Consider the following 15,080-nt stretch of genomic DNA (forward strand, 5'->3'; position numbering starts at 1 on the left):
CCAGACGCTCCGTGGCATGTGGGATCTTCCCGGAGCGGGGCACGAACTTGTGTCCCCTGCATCAGCAGGCGGACTCTCAACCACTGCGCCACCAGGGAAGCCCCAATATGTTCTTTTGATGTTGTTGTTGAAACCAGTAGAAGTCAAGGTTTCTGTCACTTGATAATCCAAAGAGACACCGCACTTTTCCAACCGCTCTCCACTCCCTGCCCTGCGCTGCTGCCCTGAGCTCCGGGCTCCCACTAAGCTAGCGCCGCCGTCTCCTTCCCATCATGATCATCTACTGGGACCTCATCCACCATGATGAGTTGATCTCCAACATCTACAAGATCCGGGAGGTCACGGGGGTGGGGTGAGGGGCTGTGTCTGGAGGTGGAGGGGAAGATAGTAGGACAGAGGGTAACACTGATAACTTGCTGATTGGTGGAAATACCTCCGCTGAAGGCTGGGAGGGCGAAGGTACTGAAAGCACAGTAATCACTGGTGTGGGTATTGTCATGAACCATCACTTGCAGGAAACCAGCTTCACAAGAGAAGCCTACACGAAGTACATCAGGGACTTCCCTGGTGGTTCATTGGTTAAGAATCCGCCTGCCGATGCTGGGGACAGGGGTTCGAGCACTGGACCGGGAAGATCCCACATGCCACTGTGCAACTAAGCTGGCGAGCCACAACTACTGAGCCTGCACTCTAGACCCCACAAGCCACAACTACTGAAGCCCACGCACCTAGAGTCTGTGCTCCACAACAAGAGAAACCATCGCAATGAGAAGCCCGCACACCACAACGAAGAGTCGCCCCCGCTCGCCTCAACTAGAGAAAGCCCGCCCACAGCAACAAAGACCCAATGCAGCCAAAAATAAATAAATAAATTTATTTTTTTTTAAAAAAGTACATCAAAGATTATATGAAGTCAATCAAAGGGAAACTTGAAGAACAGAGATCAGAAAGAGTAAAACCTTTATGACAGGGGCTGCAGAACAAATCAAACACATCCTTGCTAATTTCAAAAACGATCAGTTCTTTACTGGTGAAAACATAAATCCAGATGGCATGGCTGCTCTGCTGGACTACCATGAGGATGGTGTGACCCCATGTATGATTTTCTTTAAGGAAGGTTTAGGGATGGAAAAATGTGAACAGATTTGGCTGTTACTTTGGATCTATCACCTATCGTCATAACTGGCTGGCTGCTGCTTTTCATCCACACAACACCAGGACGTAGATAAATGGGACTGATGTCATCTTGAACTCTTCATTTATTTTGACATTGTTTTATTTGGAGTAGAGGCATTGTTTTTGAGGAAAAAAAACACAAAACATGTCATGTAGGTGGTCTAAAAAATGAAATGCATTTAAACTAAACAAAAAACAAACAAAAAAAGAGACCCCATAAACACCAGGAAATGTGAGGTCACAGAAGCCAGACGATGAGAGTTTTAAGAAGAAAGGAATGGTTAACAGAGTCCAATGCTTCTGAGAAGTGGAAACACTGAAACCTCATAAACGTGTAAACCATTTGAGCCCAGGGCAAGTGCTCCCAGAGGTGCTTCCTCTCCCCTCTAGTCTCCTACAGCTCCATCCAGAAATATTCATATAGGTTAGATTTAGCTGCATGTAACAGGAAATCCAAAACAGCAGAGACTTAAACAAGAGAGAATTTTATTTCTCTCTCAAATAGAAGTGGCCCAGAGGTAGGTAATAGAGGGCAGGAATGGTACGCCACCAATATCACGGGCCCAGGCTCCTTGTAACATTCTCTTCTACCATCATGGCAAAGAGCTTCCATTTTCAAGGTCACTTCAAGGCCAAAGATGGCTGTTGGAGCACCAAATTCCAGGTGAGAAGAGAAAGGAGGGACATGCAGAAGAGGCTCACTTAGCTGAGTCAACTGTCTTGAAGTAACATTTCCAGAAGTCCTATCAGCTCTTTCACTTACATCTCTAAAGTAAGTCAGAAAGAGGAAGACAAGTATCGTATAATATTACTTATATGTGGAATCTAGAAAAATGGTACAGATGAACTTATTTGCAAAGCAGAAATAGAGTCACAGATGTAGAAAACAAACTTATGGTTACCAAGGGGGGAAGGAGGGGTGGGATGAACTGGGAGACTGAGACTGACATATACACAGTGCTAATTATAACATAGATAACTAATGAGAACCTACTGTATAGAATACTGTGTGTACTGCACATGGAACTCTACTCAATACTCTGTAGTGACCTAAATGGGAAGGAAATCTATAAAACAGTGGATATATGTATATGTATAACGGACTCACTTTGCTATACAGCAGAAACTAACACAACATTGTAAAGCAAGTATACTCCAAAAAAAAAAAAAACCTCTTTTACTTACATCTCATTAGCTGAAACTTAGTCACAAGGCTGGCACTCCGAGGCTGCAAGGAAGTATAGTCTTTAAGCTGGATGCATTGTTACTTCCAATAAAATAGGGGTTCTGGGACTTCCCTGGTGGTACAGTGGTTAAGAATCTGTCTGCCATCGCAGGGGACATGGGTTTGAGCCCTGGTCCGGGAAGATCCCACATGCAGCAGAGCAACTAAGCCCGTGCTCCACCACTACTGAGCCGGCGCTCTAGAGCCCGCACGCCACACCACTGAGCCCACGTACCACAACTACTGAAGCCCACGCACCTAGAGCCACCACACCGCAACGAAGAGTAGCCCCTGCTCGCCACAACTAGAGAAAGCATGCGCAGCAACGAAGACCCAATGCAGCCAAAAATAAATAAATAAATAAACTTATTTTTAAAAAATAGAGGTTCTGTTTTGAAGTAGGGAGAGAATAGATATTAGGTAACTGGCAATATTGCCGCAATTAACTGCTCACATTCGATGGCCCATGTAATGGTCCTTGACAGGTTACAAAATGGTTTTGTCTCCATTGCCTCCCCCTCACCTTCTAACACATCTCTGCAGTAGTTGTCATCACCTCCATTTTTACAATTGGAGGAAATGAGGCTCAGAGATAGGCATTCAGTTACCTAAGGCCAAACAACTAGTGATGACAGAACTGGGAGACAAATCTAGATCTAACTCCAAGGCCAGGGTTCTTCCACATTCCCCATCTTGCCTTCCTGAACAATTTTTGGCTGCTGCTGTAGCTAAAATTCATTTGTTGTGAAACATCCATAATGTTGCAGGCAGTGAGATCAAGTATTGCTATAAACAATGAAACAATGAACTGCAGAGAGCAATGATCATCTCCTCCATTTCTAGTCTCCCCCTCCCTCTCCCTAGTGCCCACAGGGTACATAATAAGCCTGTGACCTGTAGGCACTATAAGTTACTGCCCTTCCTGGACAACCCCCAGCCTGGGGCAACATCAGTGCCAGTTGAGGAGATGCGGTAGGGGTATCAGCCGTTAATCTGAGGAGAGACGGGCTTTGTGTCATCCAAGAACAACCAATTTGCATTCCAAGTGTCACATCATCCTCTCCCTAGGAAAGAGAAAAGAACCAACATTTACTATATCCATTTTACAAGTAAGGAAACCGAGGCTGGGGAGGTGAAGTGATTCACCCAGGATTGCACAGCCAGTGACGGAGCTGAGATTCAAAAGATTTGTAGCATTTGCTAATTTCTGTGGTGTAAATACTCAGTCAAGCTACCAACATGACATCTCTGAACACAGAGGTGGGAAGAGATGTTCACAGTAGACCCTCATAAGCCAGGATGACCCAGCTCTAACACCACTGAATAGCAGACATAACATACTATTGCATTTTTAACACATCTGCCACTTGCTAGAGCGTGAAGGCAGAGACTTTATCTTTTTCTGTCCCCACAGCACATGGCAGAGTGCTACCTATGATGGGCAATCATTAAACATTGGGGAATGAAAGAAGGAAACCCATTCTCTTTTTTTAAATTAATTTTTATTGGAGTATAGTTGATTTACAATGTGGTGTTAGTTTCTGCTGTGCAGCAAAGTGAATCAGTTATCCATATACATATATCCACTCTTTTTTAGATTCTAGTCCCATATAGGTCATTACAGAGTACTAAGTAGAGTTCCCTGTGCTATACAGTAGGTTCTCATTAGTTATCTACTTTATATATAGTAGTGTGTATATATCAATCCCAATCTCCCAATTTATCCCTCCCACCCCACTTCCCCGCCTTGGTCCATAAGTTTCTTTTCTACATCTGTGACTCTATTTCTGTTTTGTAAATAGGTTCATTTCTGGCATTTTTTTAGATTCCACATATAAATGATACCATATGATATTTATCTTTCTCTGACTTACTTCACTCAGTATGACAATCTCTAGGTCCATCCATGTGGCTGCAGATGGCATTATTTCATTCTTTTTTATGGCTGAGTACTATTCCATTGTGTATATACATATATATATGCCCACACCCATTTTCTTTTCACGAGGCCATGCTGCCTCAGACGGCCACACATACCAAAAATATTACATATGTATAGAATTTTACTGACTAAGCTCTTTCACACACAGTAACTCAGGCAGTTTGTTGACTCCATGGCAGGCAACCCCACCTGGAACATGCTGGACCCACTGTAAGAACAGCTCCTTTGGAAGTCTGAATTTCTCTCCCCTCAACCTCACTTCTTCCTACCCCATCCTCCCCCCACTTTTTTCCAACTTTCTTTTGTGTGTGTTAACATAAAATTGACTATTGTAGTCATTTTTTTGGGTCATTTTGTAATTTGATTTATTAAGTTTTGCAAAGGAATTTTATTGCTTTTTTATGGAAATTTAATCTTGATCTTCATACCTAGAATCTATCATAATTTTTAATACTTTTAAAATTATTAATATTAGTTTACTCAATCCCTCACTTTATTTCCTGCTGTTTTGCTGCTTGGACGTTTCGGACTTTTAAATTATTTTAGGTAGCTCTTCTCACTCCCAGGGGAAAACTACCTGCTCTTGTAATAATCCTCTGGCATTATTGTGATTTCTTTTAACTCAATAAGGGGTCTATTCAAAGGAAATTGAAGTCCTGACATTGAATTCTAAAACAATTCTCCCTTTGTCACTTTATCCAATTCTTTTTTTTTTTGAATTTTATTTTATTCATTTTTTTATACAGCAGGTCCTTATTAGTCACCAATTTTATACACATCAGTGTATATATGTCAATCCCAATCACCCAATTCATCACAACAACCACCACCCCCCCACCGCCACTTTACACCCTTGGTGTCCATATCTTTGTTCTCTACAACTGTGTCTCAGTTTCTTCCCTGCAAACCAGTTCATCTGTACCATTTTTCTAGGTTCCACATATATGCGTTAATATACGATATTTGTTTTTCTCTTTCTGACTTACTTCACTCTGAATGACACTCTCTAGATCCATCCACGTCTCTACAAATGACCCAATTTCTTTCCTTTTTATGGCTGAGTAATATTCCATTGTATATAATGTACCACATCTTCTTTATCCATTAATCTGTAGATGGGTATTTGGGTTGCTTCCATGACCTGGCTATTGTAAATAGTGCTGCATTGAACATTGGGGTGTATGTGTCTTTTTGAATTATGGTTTTCTCTGGGTATATGCCCAGTAGTGGGATTGCTGGGTCATATGGTAATTCTATTTTTAGCTTTTTAAGGAACCTCCATACTGTTCTCCATAGTGGCTGTATCAATTTTCATTCCCACCAATGGTGCAAGAGGGTTCCCTTTTCTCCACACCCTCTCCAGTATTTGTTGTTTATAGATTTTCTGATGATGCCCATTCTAACTGGTGTGAGGTAATACCTCATTATAGTTTTGATTTGCATTTCTCTAATAATTAGTGATGTTGAGCAGCTTTTCATGTGCTTCTTGGCCATCTGTATGTCTTCTTTGGAGAAATGTCTATTTAGGTCTTTTGCCCATTTTTGGACTGGGTTGTTTGTTTTTTTAATATTGAGCTGCATGAGCTGTTTATATATTTTGGAGATTAATCCTTTGTCCGCTGATTTGTTTGCAAATATTTTCTCCCATTCTGAGGGTTGTCTTTTCATCTTGTTTATGGTTTCCTTTGTGTGCAAAAGCTTTTAAGTTTCATTAGGTCCCATTTGTTTATTTTTGTTTTTATTTCCATTACTCTAAGAGGTGGATCAAAAAAGATCTTGCTGTGATTTATGTCAAAGAGTGTTCTTCCTGTGTTTTCCTCTAAGAGTTTTATAGTGTCCAGTCTTATATTTAGGTCTCTAATCCATTTTGAGTTTATTTTTGTGTATGGTGTTAGGGAGTGTTCTAATTTCATTCTTTTACATGTAGCTGTCCAGTTTTCCCAGCACCACTTATTGAAGAGACTGTCTTTTCTCCACTGTATATCCTTGCCTCCTTTGTCATAGATTAGTTGACCATAGGTGCGTGGGTTTATCTCTGGGCTTTCTATCTTGTTCCATTGATCTATGTTTCTGTTTTTGTGCCAGTACCACATTGTCTTGATTACTGTAGCTTTGTAGTATAGTCTGAAGTCAGGGAGTCTGATTCCTCCAGCTCCATTTTTTTCCCTCAAGACTGCTTTGGCTGTTCGGGGTCTTTTGTGTTTCCATACAAATTTTAAGATTTTTTGTTCTAGTTCCATAAAAAATGCCATTGGTAATTTGATAGGGATTGCATTGAATCTGTAGATTGCTTTGGGTAGTATAGTCATTTTCACAATATTGATTCTTCCAATCCAAGAACATGGTAAGTCTCTCCATCTGTTTGTATCATCTTTAATTTCTTTCATCAGTGTCTTGTAGTTTTCTGCATACTGGTCTTTTGTCTCCCTAGGTAGGTTTATTCTTAGGTATTTTATTTTTTTTGTTGCAATGGTAAACGGGAGTGTTTCCTTAATTTCTCTTTCAGATTTTTCATCATTAGTGTATAGGAGTGAAAGAGATTTCTGTGCTTTAATTTTGTATCCTGCCACTTTACCAAATTCATTGATTAGCTCTCGGAGTTTTCTGGTAGCATCTTTAGGATTCTCTATGTATAGTATCATGTCATCTGCAAACAGTGACAGTTTTACTTCTTCTTTTCTAATTTGTATTCCTTTTATTTCTTTTTCTTCTCTGATTGCCTTGGCTAGGACTTCCAAAACTATGTTGAATAATAGTGGCGAGAGTGAACGTCCTTGTCTTGTTCCTGATCTTAGAGGAAATGCTTTTACTTTTTCACATTGAGAATGATGTTGGCTGTGGGTTGGTCGTATATGGCCTTTATTATGTTGAGGTAGGTTCCCTCTATGCCCACTTTCTGGGGAGGTTTTATCATTAATGGGTGTTTACTTTTGTCAAAAGCTTTTTCTTCCTCCCTTGAGATGATCATATGGTTTTTATTCTTCAGTCTGTTAATAAGGTTTATCACCTTGATTGATTTACGTATATTGAAGGATCCTTGCATCCCTGGGATAAATCCCACCTGATCATGGTGTATGATCCTTTTAATGTGTTGTTGGATTCTGTTTGCTAGTATTTTGTTGAGGATTTTGCATCTATGATCATCAGTGATATTGGTCCGTAATTTTCTTTTTTTGTAGTATCTTTGTCTGGTTTTGGTATCAGGGTGATGGTGGCCCCATAGAATGAGTTTGGGAGTGTCCCTTCCTCTGCAATTTTTTGGAAGAGTTTGAGAAGGATGGGTGTTAGCTCTTCTCTAAATGTTTGATAAAATTCACCTGTGAGGGCTTCCCTGTTGGCGCAGTGGTTGAGAGTTCACCTGCCGATGCAGGGGACATGGGTTCATGCCCCGGTCCAGGAGGATCCCACATGCCACGGAATGGCTGGGCCCGTGAGCCATGGCCGCTGAGCCTGCACATCGGGAGCCTGTGCTCTGCAATGGGAGGGGTCACAACAGTGAGAGGCCCGCATACCAAAAAATAAAATAAAATAAAAAAATAAAAATAATTCACCTGTGAAGCCATCTGGTCCTGGACTTTTGTTTGTTGGAAGATTTTTAATCACAGTTTCAATTGCATTACTTGTGATTGGTCTGTTCATATTTTCTATTTCTTCCTGGTTCAGTCTTGTAAGGTTATACCTTTCTAAGAATTTGTGCATTTCTTCCAGGTTGTCCATATTATTGGCATAGTGTTGCTTGTAGTAGTCTCTTAGGATGCTTTGTATTTCTGCAGTGTCTGTTGTAACTTCTCCTTTTTCATTTCTAATTTTATTGATTTGAGTCCTCCCCCGCTTTTTCTTGATGAGTCTGGCTAATGGTTTATCAATTTTGTGTTTCTTCTCAAACAACCAGCTTTTAGTTTTATTGATTTTTGCTATTGTTTTTTTGTTTCTATTTCATTTATTTCTGTTCTGATCTTTACGATTTCTTTCCTTCTGCTAATTTTGGGCTTTGTTTGTTCTTTTTACTCTAATTCCTTTAGGTGTAAGGTTAGATTGTTTATTTGAGGTTTTTCTTGTTTCTTGAGGTAGGCTTGTATAGCTATAAACTTCCCTCTTAGAACTGCTTTTGCTGCATCCTATAGGTTTTGGATCGTTGTGTTTTCATTGTCATTTGTCCCTAGGTATCTTTTGATTTCCTCTTTGATTTCTTCAGTGATCTCTTGGTTTGTTTAGCCTCCATGTGTTTGTGTTTTTTACTTTTTTTCCCTGTAATTCATTTCGAATCTCATAGTGTTGTGGTCAGAAAAGATGCTTGATATGATTTCAATTTTCTTAAATTTACTGTGGCTTGATTTGTGACCCAAGATGTGATCTCTCCTAGAGAATGTTCTGTGCGCACTTGAGAAGAAAGTGTAATCTGCTGTTTTTGGATGGAATGTCCTATAAATACCAAGTAAAGCTATCTGGTCTATTGTGTCATTTAAAGCTTCTGTTTCCTTATTTATTTCCATTTTGGGTGATCTGTCCATTGGTGTAAGTGAGGTGTTAAAGTCCCCCACTATTATTGTGTTACTGTCGATTTCCTCTTTTATAGCTGTTAGCAGTTGCCTTATATATTGAAGTGCTCCGATGTTGGGTGCATATATATTTATAATTGTTTTCTCTTCTTCCTGGATTGATCCCTTGATCATTATGTAGTGTTCTTCCTTGTCTCTTGTAACATTCTTTATTTTAAAGTCTATTTTATCTGATATGAGTATTGCTACTCCAGCTTTCTTTTGATTTCCATTTGCATGGAATATCTTTTTCCATCCCCTCACTTTCAGTCTGTATGTGTCCCTAGGTCTGAAGTGGGTTTCTTGTAGACAGCCTATATATGGGCCTTGTTTTTGTATCCATTCAGCAAGCCTGTGTCTTTTGGTTGGAGCATTTAATCTATTCCCGTTTAAGGTAATTATCAATATGTATGTCCCTATGACCATTTTCTTAATTGTTTTGGGTTTGTTTTTGTAGGTCCTTTTCTTCTCTTGTGTTTCCCACTTAGAGACGTTCCTTTAGCATTTGTTGTAGAGCTGGTCTGGTGGTGCTGAATTTTCTTAGCTTTTGCTTGTCTGTAAAGCTTTTGATTTCTCCATCGAATCTGAATGAGATCCTTGCTGGGTAGAGTAATCTTGGTTGTAGGTTCTTCCCTTTCATCACTTTAAGTATATCATGCCACTGCCTTCTAGCCTGTAGAGTTTCTGCTGAGAAATCAGCTGTTAACTTATGGGAGTTCTCTTGTATGTTATTTGTCGTTTTTCCCTTGCTGCTTTCAATAAAGTTTCTTTGTCTTTACTTTTTGCCAGTTTGATTACTATGTGTCTCGGCATGTTTCTCTTTGGGTTTATCCTGTATGGGACTCTCTGCGCTTCCTGGACTTGGGTGGCTGTTTCCTTTCCCATGTTAGGGAAGTTTTCAACTAAAATCTCTTCAGAAATTTTCTCGGGTCCTTTCTCTCTCTCTTTTCCTTCTGGGACCCCTATAATGCGAATGTTGTTGCGCTTAATGTTGTGCCAGAGGTCTCTTAGGCTGTCTTCATTTCTTTTCATTCTTTTCATTCTTTATTCTGTTCTGCAGCAGTGAATTCCACCATTCTGTCTTCCAGGTCACTTATCCGTTCTTCTGCCCCAGTTATTCTGCTATTGATTCCTTTTAATGTAGTTTTCATTTCAGTTATTGTATTGTTCATCTCTGTTTGTTTGTTCTTGAATTCTTCTAGGTCTTTGTTAAACACTTCTGGCATTTTCTCAATCTTTGCCTCCATTCTTTTTCCAAGGTCCTGTATCATCTTCACTACCATTATTCTGAATTCTTTTTCTGGATAGTAGCCTATCTCCACTTCATTTAGTTGTTTTTCTGGGGTTTTATCTTGTTCCTTCATCTTGTACATAGCCCTCTGCCTTTTCATCTTGTCTATCTTTCTATGAATGTGGTTTTAGTTCCGCACGCTGCAGGATTGTAGTTTTTGTTTCTGCTGTCTTCCCTCCAGTGGATGACGCTATCTAAGAGGTTTCTGCAAGTTTCCTGATGGGAGGGACTGGTGGTGGGTAGAGCTGGCTGTTGCACTGCTGGGCAGAGCTCAGTAAAACTTAATTGGCTTGTCTGCTGTTGGGTGGGGCTGGGTTCCCTCCCTGTTGGTTGTTTGGCCTGAGGCGACCCAACACTGGAGCCTACCTGGGCTCTTTGCTGGGCCTAATGGCAGACTCTGGGAGGGCTAATGCCAAGGAGTACTTCCCAGAACTTCTGCCAGTGTCCTTGTCCCCATGGTGAGCCACAGCCACTGCCCGCCTCTGCAGGAGACCCTCCAACACTAACAAATAGGTCTGGTTCAGTCTCCCCTGGGGTCAGTGCTCCTTCCCCTGGGTCCTGATGTGCACACTACCTTGTGTGTGCCCTCCAAGAGTGGAGTCTCTGTTTCCCCCAGTCCCATCGAAGTCCTGCAATCAAATCCCACTAGCCTTCAAAGTCTGATTCTCTAGGGATTCTTCCTCCCGTTGCCGGACCCCCAGGTTGGGAACCTGACGTGGGGCTCAGAACCTTCATTCTAGTGGGTGGACTTCTGTGGTATAAGTGTTCTCCAGTTTGTGAGTCACCCACCCAGCAGTTATGGGATTTGCTTTTACTGTGATTGTGCCCCTCTTACCATCTCATTGTGGCTTCTCCTTTGTCTTTGGATGTGGGGTGTCTTTTTTGGTGAGTTCCAGTGTCCTCCTGTAGATGATTGTCCAGCAGCTAGTTTTGATTCTGGTGTTCTCACAAGAGGGAGTGAGAGCACATCCTTCTACTCTGCCATCTCGGTTCCTAATCTCAGCCATTTTTAAAAAAATAACTTTTCTTTTTTTTCCTTTAATAAATTTATTTATTTATTTATTTATTTATTTATAGTTGCATTTGGTCTTTGTTGCTGTGCGTGGGCTTTCTCTAGTTGCAGCGAGAGGGGGCTACTCTTCGTTGTGGTACACGGGCTTCTCACTGTGGTGGTTTCTCTTGTTGTGGACCACGGGCTCTAGGTGTGTGGGCTTCAGTAGCTGTGGCACGTGGGCTCAAGAGCGCAGGCTCAGTAGTTGTGGTGCATGGACTTAGTTGCTCCATGGCATGTGGGATCTTCCCAGACCAGGACTCAAACCTGTGTCTCCTGCATTGGCAGGTGAATTCATAACCACTGCATCACTGGGGAAGCTCTCTGAATGTATTTTAGAATGACCTGGGAAGTTAAATAAAAAGAAAGCCAGGCTAATCACACTCTGTTCCTCTTGATAAAAAACGAAATTTAACTGAGTAGATTATAAAGATCTTATTGGCTTTATTCAATGATTCATGAATCAGGCAGCACCCCATGTAACAGACAGAAAGGAGCTGTACAAAAAGAAAGATTTTTATAGGCAGAAGAGAGCAGGGACAAGGGAGTTTTACTACAAAAAGCAGATTGTTGGGCTTCCCTGGTGGCGCCGTGGTTGGGAGTCCGCCTGCCGATGCAGGGGACATGGGTTCGTGCTCCGGTCCAGGAAGATCCCACATGCGGCGGAGCGGCTAGGCCCGTGAGTCATGGCCGCTGAGCCTGTGCGTCCGCTGTGCTCCACAATGGGAGAGGCCACAGCAGTGAGAGGCCCTCGTACCGCAAAAAAAAAAAAAAAAGCAGATTGTTTGTGGCAAGGTCGCCTTCCTTTAGGGGCCAGGGAAGGCAAGGGTGTATCAGGCAGATGACCTCACTAGTGCTGTTTAGGTAATTTCAGATTGACTGGTTTAAGATTCCATTCCTGGGAGAGGCTGAAACTGCAATCAAGTTAGGTATTAAGTCTTGGTTTGGTGACTTGGGGTTTAGCATAAGTGACTCCATTTTGAGTCTGTTGTCTTGTTTTTAACACTCTTTTTAACAGTTTCACAATTCTAAGGAAAATTCATATGAATATGCAATATGAACTTCATGAAAATGTGTCAGGGAGGTGGGAGGAGATGGAGAGAGTGGAAAAGGAGGCTGCATGAAGAACAACACAATCTATCAGAACAGGATGTAGCATTTACTAAGTACTTATTCTGTGCCAGGCACTGTTCTAAGCAATTTTAAATCCTCAAAACCACCCTATTTTGTTGACAGTAAAATTATTCCCATTTTACAGATGAAGAAACAGAGGCCCAAAGAGGTTAAATTACAGACTAGGTGGAGCCAGAAATTGAACCCTGGCCATGCAGACCCAGCGGCTACTTTACTGATCACAGTATGACACTTTGTAGGCTTCGGAGTCGGAATTAATCTGCATTCAAACTCAAATGACTAACAAGAACATGATTACAAACCCATTAGTAATCTGACAGAAATTCAAACTGAAAATAAGTTTTCACTTTACACTTACCAGCGGTTTGAAAGTTGGACAACATCAAGTGTGGGTGAAGATTTGGGGAAATAGAAACTCTCATGTAATTATGGGTGGGAGTATAGTCTGGTGCAGCCATTCCAGAAGAGATTCGGTAGCTCTTCACCCAGTTAAGTATGAGTGTAGCCTGGGACCTAGCACTGTCACCACTGGATATACATTCGGGGAAATTCTTACACTGGTCCATAGGGGAACATCTGGAAGGCTCTCCTCACAGCATCGTTTGTAGAAAAGGGAGTTGAAGGCAATCTAAGTGTCCATTGCCAGGGGAATAGGTAAGTAAAATGTAGATGCACATGATGGAGGACAAGACAGATGTTTACATCAATGAACCAGATGTACACACTTCAACATGGTTACATCGTAAAAGCAATACTGAGTGGGGAAAAAAATGAGAAACAGAATGAGGTCCATAGCCCAGTTTATGTAAATCATGCCTTTTATGTAAATTTTAAATGAATATGCATGAAAAATAACACTACATTTTCCAAGGATACATAAAAGTCAAAGATATTGAACGTGCTAGAGCTACCATGGAGGATGGGACTGGAGAATGGTGATGAAGGCAAATAACATGCATTCAGATGGAAAAATGGATGAGAGAAGCGTCTTGCAAAATGGAGGTAAAAAAAGGATCTATGCATCTCAGTTCTACCAAGTTATTGCTATGTGGCCTTGGATAAGTCATTTCCCTCCTTGATACTTGTTTTTCTTATCTGGAAAATAGGAAGATATGAGTCTTCACATCCTATGTCATGAAGGATGTCTGCAGAGGAAGTCAATGTGGTAGAATGGAAAGTGCATGGCCCTTGGACATGACCCAGCTGATTGCTGTGGCCTTGGGGAAGCACTTCACTCTCTAAGCTTCTGTTTTAAATGAGGTGGTCTCAGGCCTCACTGAGAAGGGGACATTTGAGAAAGGTCTTGGAGGCGAGGAAGTGAGTCGTAGGGACATCTGGGGGGGAAGAGTAATTCAGGCAGAGGAAAGAGTCAGTTCCAACCACAGGTAAGGACACAACGTTCCTTTCACAGTGCCTGCCACACGGTCTGTGCTCAGCAGCTGTTGACTATTCACTCACCCCTTCCCCTCCTCTTGCAGAAATGTCAGGATCCAGGTGACCTTCTAGCTTCAGTGACAATGACACTCTGGCTTCAGAAGCTCTTTGTAACACTGCGTTCACATATACCATCCACTGCAGGAGTGCCCTCTCTAACTGACCACAGGAGCCTCAGCCTGGAAAAAAGTCATTGCTGCTGGGGCTTCGGTCTGCATGGGGAGCACAAGAGCCCTCAGACAGCAAGGCGGAGCCTTCACCAACTGCTATTCCCCTCAAGAGACCCCTACCCCAGCACACATCAAAGCTAGGACAGTACCTAGAGGGGCTTGAGTGAGGGTACAGTCAAACAGGGAGAGGAAAGAAAGGAAGGGACCCATATTTACTGAGGCAGATCTGGGTTTGAATATTATTCTGCTGCTTACTGGCTCATATATGCTTACAAATCACTGAAGCCCTCTAAGCCTCAATTCCCCCATCTGTAAAATGAGCATGAAAAATATAATTTCTGTACAGTAGTTGTGAGGACTCAGTGAGATAAGATTTGTGAAAGTGGCAAGCAAATATCTGGGGCTCACCAAAAAGTAGGCCCTTTCCTCTGTACCAAGTACCTGGGAGGCATCCACTGCCTTATTCAGTCAGCTCAGGTCCTTATTTATTTTATTCATTTCTGTGGGGATTGAATCACCTAACTTTCAAGGAGGGTGTGAGGTTCCAGTGAGGCAGTAGACAAAAACTGTGGTTAGCATAGTTACTGGACCAAAACAGGTACTCCATAGGGACTTGTTGGACACCTAGATGGACAGGTGGATGGATGGATGGATGGGTGGATGGATGGATGGATGGATGGATGGATGGATGAATGGATAGGTGACTGGGTAGGTGGGAGGATGGCTTGCTGATAGGGAAAACATGATTTGTATTACAGAAATACCAAGTCTGCACAAAAACCAAGTGTTTTAACAAGAGGGTTTTATTATATCTGTTTGTGGCCTCAGGTCTTAAGCACAGATATAGCATAGATGAGTAAAAATAGGCATAAATGTGCCCAGTTCTAGTCAGCTGTGACCTACACTTACCACTCTTGTGTCTACGATTCATCTGGATGAGGTAAGGGGCCAGGTCTTGCCTGAGCCAATGTTCTCTAAGTGAGATTACTGGTCGTTCCCTGGGGTCAAGGCTGAGATCAGGGGAAAATGCAGGGTGAGGACTTCGTAATGTCCAACATGGGTTGGAAATCCTGATTGGTGATGTTTCATTAAAAGAACTATAGGGCCTCCCTGGTGGCG

The 15,080-nt window shown here is 41.9% G+C and overlaps 1 pseudogene; it reads left to right on the forward strand.

The window, feature by feature from the left end:
- Positions 1-272: 272 nt before the first annotated feature.
- LOC132502659 (translationally-controlled tumor protein-like) lies at positions 273-1,182 on the forward strand (annotated as a pseudogene).
- The last annotated feature ends 13,898 nt before the right edge of the window (positions 1,183-15,080 follow it).

The sequence above is a fragment of the Mesoplodon densirostris genome, chromosome 2, assembly GCF_025265405.1.
Source record: "Mesoplodon densirostris isolate mMesDen1 chromosome 2, mMesDen1 primary haplotype, whole genome shotgun sequence".
Taxonomy (NCBI): domain Eukaryota; kingdom Metazoa; phylum Chordata; class Mammalia; order Artiodactyla; family Ziphiidae; genus Mesoplodon; species Mesoplodon densirostris.